The sequence below is a fragment of the Macaca nemestrina genome, chromosome 11 (genome assembly GCF_043159975.1).
Source record: "Macaca nemestrina isolate mMacNem1 chromosome 11, mMacNem.hap1, whole genome shotgun sequence".
Classification (NCBI taxonomy): Eukaryota; Metazoa; Chordata; class Mammalia; order Primates; family Cercopithecidae; genus Macaca; species Macaca nemestrina.
The window spans coordinates 106,156,573-106,162,751 of record NC_092135.1 but is presented as its reverse complement, the minus strand read 5'-3'; the positions used below and the strand labels follow the sequence as shown (position 1 = coordinate 106,162,751).

The 6,179-nt window shown below is 36.2% G+C and overlaps 1 pseudogene; it reads left to right on the top strand.

Moving 5' to 3' along the window:
- Positions 1-527: 527 nt before the first annotated feature.
- Positions 528-1,038, top strand: LOC112424319 (large ribosomal subunit protein uL11-like; annotated as a pseudogene).
- Positions 1,039-6,179: the final 5,141 nt, after the last annotated feature.

The following is a 6,179-nucleotide window of genomic DNA, read 5'->3' as shown; positions in this document are numbered from 1 at the left end:
TCCTGACTTTTTAATGATCACCATTCTAACTGGTGTGAGATGGTATCTCATTGTGATTTGGATTTCCATTTCTCTGATGACCAGTGATGATGAGCATTTTTTCACGTGTCTGTTGGCTGCATAAATGTCTTCTTTTGAAAAGAGTCTGTTCATATCCTTTGCCCACTTTTTGATGGGGTTGTTTGTTTTTTTCTTGTAAATTTGTTTAAGTTCTGTGTAGATTCTGGATATTAGCCCTTTGTCAGATGGGTAGATGGCAAAAATTTTCTCCTATTCTGTAGGTTGCCTGTTCACTCTGATGGTAGTTTCTTTTGCTGTGCAGAAGCTCTTTAGATTAATTAGATCCCATTTGTCTATTTTGGCTTTTGTTGCCATTGCTTTTAACAAAACAATAAGTAAAACATGAGTCCACAAAAAGCTGTGAGAGGGATATACTTTATAAAGACCTTGGGTTCTTTCAGCTCTTGGCTTGGAGGAGGCCAAGGTGCAACTTTCTTCCATCGTCCCAAATCCGGGTTAATCCAACACCAGCTGCCTCCACCATGCTGCAGAAGTTCAGTCCCAACGAGATCAAAGTCATGTACCTGAGGTGCATCGGGGGTGAAGTCGGGGCCACGTCTGCACTGGCCCCCAAGATCGGCCCCCTGGGTCTGTCTCCATAAAAGGTTGGTGATGACATTGCCATCAATGGGTGACTGGAAGGGCCTGAGAATTACAGTGAAACTGACCATTCAGAACAGACAGGCCCAGATTGAGGTGGTGCCTTCTGCCTCTGCCCTGATCATCAAAGCCCTCAAGGAAACACCAAGAGACAGAAAGAAACAGAAAAACATTAAACACAGTGGGAATATCACTTGTGATGAGATCGTCAACATTGCTTGACAGGTGCAGCACCCATCTTTAGCCAGAGAACTTTCTGGAACCATTAAAGAGATCCGGGAGACTTCCCTGTCTATGGGCCATAATGTTGATGGCCACCAACCTCATGACATCATAGATGGCATCAACAGTGTTGTTGTGGAATGCCTAGCTAGTTAAGAAGCACAAAGGAAAATATTTCAGTAAAGGATCATATGACAACTGAAAAAAAAAAAACAAAACAAAACACCTTGGGTTCTGCAGTCAATTCTCCCTGCCTAAGTGAAAATCCCTGATATTTTGTGAATGATGAGAGGACACAGTCATTCCAGTCCCCAGCACTAAGTCACAGTACACAGAGCAGGGCAGAATATCTGTAGCTACTGTGAATGAAATTATTTTGAATTTTGTGGGAAAAGAACAGTGTGATTGGGCCAGGAAGGAATGATTTACATTTTAAGCATCAAATGTGTGAATATTTTTTTCCAAAAATATAAAGTATTCTTTTATTATAAGGAAAGTAATACAAGTTTTACATAGAAAATTTAAAAATATGAACTTTTATTTCATTTTATTTTATTTTTTTGAGGCAGTCTCACTTTGTCGCCTAGGCTGGAGTGTAGTGGCGTGATTTCGGCTCACTGCAACCTCTCCCTCCCAGGTTCAAGCGATTCTCCTGCTTCAGTCTTCCGGGTAGCTGGGATTACAAGCGCCTGCCACCATGCCTGGCTAATTTTTGTGTTTTTAGTGGAGATGGGGTTTCACCATGTTGGCCAGACTGGTCTCGAACTCCTGGCCTCAAGTGATCCGCCTGCCTCAGCCTCCCAAACTGCTGGGATTACAGGCATGAGCCACCATGCCCAGCCAGAGTATTTTTTTTAAATAACATTTAAATTAATTTTAACCACTACTGAGATAATCATTATTAATATTTTATTTATATACTACAAATACATATGTGTATGTGTGTGTATATTTTTATACAATCATATTTTAGAAATATTGACTTCTATGAGTGTATTCTTTAAGAGAACATGATTTGAAAACTAAAAGATCAACTTTTGAAAACCTTTGTTATTGGGAAAGTTGCCTAGGACAGATATAACAACAATTACTGGCATTTTATAGCATCTTATGTGACTTATCTCTTTTATTATTAACAATAGCTATTGTTATTAACATAAAAATAATTATCATTGACATATTAGTGACAGAAGAAAGAATGCCTTGCTGGGAGGCATAACTCCCAGTTCAAAGTTATGATTAGATACAAGGCTGCGAAATACTTTGAGCCTGAATTTCCTCAAGTATATAATAAACATCTTGGACTAAATGAAGCCTGAGGCCTCTTCCAGTTTTAAAATCCTACCCAAGTCTTATTTTAGAATAGGGGCACTTACTGAGATGCATTTGCTGAGATGCAAATTTACTTTCAAATATTTTATCTAAAATGCACCTGTTTTCAAGCTAAGAAAAATGGATCACATTTTGAAGAAAATTCGAAGGCTTTGAAGATGGGGCCTATTTACAGAGACCAATTTGTTTCTCTGCATTATTTTAACATGCAACTCTTCTCGAGTCCTGAAGCTTCCTAAGTATCTGAGGCTTCGAAAAGTGGGGGTAGAGACAGCTTATTACCATGGAGATAGATGGGAGCAAACGGTCACATCATCAAAAGCAAACTAGAAATGTACAAAGCTTTTGTGATGCTGATCCTTTTTTTTTTTTTTTTAAGTAAGAAGAAGAAGGGAAAAAGGCACAAATAAAAGGACAGATCTCTCTCATTAAATCCAACACTAATTTAGTAATCAGTGAAATAAAGGTACCCTTGAAAGCCTGCTGCCAGAAAATATAGTACAACAAAGAAGCACAAAAGGTTGCTGGCTGCCAGGTATAATTTCCAGGTACTCCAAGTGCATTTGGACTCCCTGTTCTCTTAGCTTTGCTTTGCAGATTGGCTGTCTTCGTGGCAGGCTCGAACTATCCATTTAGTCACCCTAGTGTGTTATCCAAATATTTAGAAGGAGAAAAATTGCAGGAAAATAACCTTTAATTTTACAATTCTCCAAAGGAAACTGTTCAAAATTAAGAGGTCTAAGAAGCTAAGAATGAGTGTTAATCTATTTTTCTGTTTACTACCTATCACTTTGGATAATCTGGAAATAATTTTGACAGTGGGATAAAAGTTGAAGTTGCGGTAAGAGTCCAAATTTTCACAAAGTAGCTTATATCAGAATAAAGTCGCCATCCATTAGATTGCTTACATATAGATATGCGAGCTATTACACCTATCCATTACATAATCTTACTCCAGCAGAGGCTACCAAAAACCTGTAGGCGGGAAAGATTTACACTCAGTTCCTCATAAGTACCCAAAAGAAAAGAAATCACTTTAGAATGATTATATAAGTTAAAGAACACGGCCAAGTTTGTGCCCTGAACTTTTAGCCTATCAATTAGCAATAGTAATTGCATACTGCTGGGATGTTTTAGAGACTGAGGTAATGTTTTAAAAGTGTTTTGTGCTATTCAGAGGGAAATGCAATTTACATTATATTTTAGGATGTGAATTATGAAGGAAATTATCTCTTTTTCTTTCTTAAACCCCTCTTCCCCCTCCTCTACCCCCTTCTCCTCCTCTTCCTTTTCCTCTTCAGATTTTCCCTCTTTGCCTACAGCATTAAGAGAGACTATTCACATTATAAAGACATTGATTTCCTTAATTGATCTATAAATTCAACGTGTAGCCAAATAAAACAACAAGGTGATTTTTTTCAACCTGACAAAAATAACACTAAAGTTCTTCAAGACATATAAATGGGCAATTAGAAAAATTCTGAAAAACAAGAGTAGTGAGAGGGTAATTAATATAACTATATATTAAAATGTATCATGGAGTTATAATAATTAAAATATTTTATTCTAGAGAAGAAATAGAATAGCTAAATAGAATAGAATGGAATAGAAGAGAATGAACAGACATAAACCCAAATACGTATACAGATTTAATGTGTGAAAAAGGTAGATGAGTCAAATTTATAGGGGAGGGATGGGAGAAGGGAAGATGTATTAGTCAATAGATAGTAATGAGAAAACTGGCTAGGAATGGAAAATAAAATAAAATGGGTTCTTTACCATGCTGTTTATATTCCCAAAATTTCCAGAGGGTTCAAAGAAAGCTATACATAATCTATAGCCATACCACTCTGAATGCCCCCAATCTTATCTGATCTCAGAAGATAAGCAAGGTTAGGCCTAGGGGGCTGCTTAATACTTGGATGAGAGAAATGTAATATAAACAAGTAAGTGTATATATGTGTGTATATATGTGTATATATATACACACACACACATAAGTACATATATATACACATATATACTTAACTGTATATATTACACTTGTTACATATACTAGTTTTGAACTACTATTATATGTTAGATTATATAGTTGGTGAATTTATATATAATCTGGAGTATGAAATATATATAATCTAGGAGTTGTATATAATCTAGGAGTTTTTAAAAACTGGTGAATTTATATATAATTAGGAGTTTGGAGTGAATTTATTTATACATAATATATAAATAAATAAATTTATTCATTTATTGGTGAGTTTATTTATATATAATCCAGGAGTTTAAAAATAATTTCTAGGCTGAGTGCTGTGGCCCACACCTGTAATCCCAGCACTTTGGGAGGTCAAGGTGGGAGGACTGCTGGAGCTCAGGAGTTGCAGACCAGCCGGGCATGGTACACACCTATAGTCCACGATCCTTGGGAGGGTGAGGTGGGAGGATGGCTTAAACACAGGAAGTTGAGGCTGTAATGAGCTATAATTGTGCCACTGCACTCCAACCTGGGCAACAGAGTAGTAAGACTCTGTCTCAAAAAAGGAAAAAGGAAAAGAAAACATAAAATAAAATAATTAGACTTTTTCTTCATTTTTTTTTTAGTTTTTTTTTTATACCCACACTACACAGATGTAATATAAAAAGACTTTCTAGGCAAGACACACAATCCTAAAGTCTTAAAGGAAGAGAAAAATAAATTTGAATATATACAAAGTGGAAAAAATATTGCAACATATTTGACAAGCAAAGAAAATCATTAATATACAACTTCTTGTACAACTCAGCAAGTAAAAACAAAACAAAAAGAAAGTGGCCAAATCTATTGAAATCTTTGTCTCATTCACAATTGAATAATTGCATGTAATAATGAGCATATCCATATAATGAAATGTTATCTGGCAATAAAAAGCAGCATTATTAAATAACTGCCAAAAAGTGTAAATAACCAAAATGCTCATCAACCGATGAATGGAGCAGCAAAATGTGCTATATCGATACCATAGACTGTTATTCAACCATAAAAAGGAATGAAAAACTGACACATGCTACCACATGGATGAGCCTTGAAGACGTTATGTTAAGTGAAAAATGCCAGACACAAAAGCATATGTTTTATGATTCCAATGACATAAAATGCTCAGAATACGAAAATCCAGAGAGACGGAAAGTGAGTTTGTGGTCGCCTAGGGCTCGGGGGTGGGACTAGAGGGAAAATGGTGAGTGACTGCTAATAGATACAGTTTTGGGGGGAGGTCATGAAAATTGTTTGTGGTGATGCTTGCACGACTCTGTGATATACTCAAACCATTGAATTGTGCACTTCAAATGGATAAACTTCCTGCCATGTGAATTATATCTCAATAAAGCTGTTATTTTTTAAAAGCTTATGTAAAAAAAAAACCAATGAGCTATGTTGAATTTGTTCATCATATTACAAAACTAGATAACAATAAATGTTGTTAAGAATACAGACACAGTCATTCTCATACTCTATTGGTAGGAGTGCAAATTGGTACACTTTTTTGAGGACAATTCAGCAATAGCCTTCAAAATTTAAATATACCATATCCTTTAATTCTGCAATTCAAAAAATTATCATATGGATATACTTGCAAAAACTTGCCAATATAGATATACAAGTATATCGTTTACAATAGAAAAATCTGAAAATCTGGAGCTAGCCATTGTGGGGAATATTATACAGCCTTTTATTTTTTATTTTATTCCTTTTTTTTTTTTTTGAGACAGAGTCTCGCTCTGTCACCCAGGCTGGAGTGCAGTGGAGCGATCCTGGCTCACTGCAAACTTTGCCTCCTAGGTTCAAGCGATTCTCCTGTCTCAGCCTCCTGAGTATCTGGGACTACAGGCATGTGCCACCACACTCAACTAATTTTTGTATTTTAGTACAGACGGGGTTTCGCCATGTTGGCCAGGCTGGTCTCAAATTCCTGACTTCAGATGATCCACCT